The sequence below is a fragment of the Myotis brandtii genome, unplaced genomic scaffold (assembly GCF_000412655.1).
Source record: "Myotis brandtii unplaced genomic scaffold, ASM41265v1 scaffold3, whole genome shotgun sequence".
Taxonomy (NCBI): domain Eukaryota; kingdom Metazoa; phylum Chordata; class Mammalia; order Chiroptera; family Vespertilionidae; genus Myotis; species Myotis brandtii.
In genome coordinates this window covers 747,691-749,110 of record NW_005361457.1, presented here as the reverse complement: position 1 = coordinate 749,110, position 1,420 = coordinate 747,691, and positions in this window count along the sequence as shown.

Genomic DNA, 1,420 nt, shown 5'->3' with positions numbered 1-1,420 from the left:
GGGCACTTCTTTTAACCTCCCGTTCCTCCACCCGCACCCGCACCCCCACCCCCAGCAATGGCCCAAGTGTACATCCTACAAAGAAATCGTCCCAGCGGTGAGCAAGGCTGTGTGCAGACAGGCTTGACGGACCTCTTCACCGTTCATAGGGCCATGATTTCGTGCATAATTAATAACTGCTCACCGCAGGCCAACAGTGGCCAGGTATTGCTTGAGCTGAAAGGACTCGTTGGGGCGGGGCAGGGAGGGGTGCAGCGCAGGCCAGCATCCGCCACTAGCCACGTGCCAGAGGCGAGCTAGTCCATAGGAAGCCCTTTCATGAGCGGGAAGAGCATATTGGGAGGAGAAAGGTGCAACCATCAAGTTCTGTTATAACCACAGAGTTCTTGCTGGGGGGCATTCAGAACTGGCCTGGGCTGGGAGAGCCCCCTCCGCCCCCCGGACCCTGCACTTTGCAGCCTTGCTAAGGTCTCTGTCATACATTTTGACAAGATCCTGTTAAATGTGAATCCTCTGCCAATTTATGATTCGTGCCTCTGATCATTTCAGTGAAACCAGCTAGTGCGAAACAGTAATAAAAAATTACATAAATATTTTCAAAGCTAATCTGAACTAAAATATCTGCTGCAGATACACATTTGCAAGAGGAAACAGTTTTTAAAGTCACTTTTTTCAGCAGGAAGCATTAGGTAGGTGTTAGCCTATCTTCCCTCCCACCCCTGTATTTAAATGCCCTGCACGAATCAGCAGTGACAAGATTTTTTTAAGAGAAAACTATGCTTAATTAGATACTCCTCTTCCTATCCTAGCCTCACTCAGCTTAGAAATAACTGTTCCTCCCCATAAGGGAAGACCTTCATGTAGATCTTGATAGTTTCATTTTACCTCTGTCATCAATCATATTGTCTCTCAGCGTATTTTCAACTGCTTTTTTTTAAATTCTTTGCCATCAGCATTTAAACACATTCTTCCACAGCCTAAGCTTATTAAAGGGAGAGAGAATTGTTTAGTATTATTTGCTTAGAGTTTCTGCTGTGCCTGGTACATTGTAGGGCCTGAATATTTTGGAACTGCCCATCAAGATCACTGAAGTCCTCTTTATTTCTAAGCCAAAAGGACAATAATTAGTCTTTCTTGCTCATCTTTTTTTATAAGTGTTTTCATTTTGCTACCACACGTTCTTAGTTTCCCTCTTATCCTCTGTCAACTTAATCTTTTAACGTTTTTTTCTTTTCCTCTATTTACTCTATAAATGTTCATTTTCTAGTATAATGAAGACATCGAACAAAAGTGTCTATAACTGCTTTTATTGTGATTATTCTCATTTCTCTAGGACTAAACACTTCTTACACATCCAAGTAAATTTCAATCTTGTTTCTTCTTTAGTCTCCTAATTAGTGGCAGAGGCTGGGATGCATAA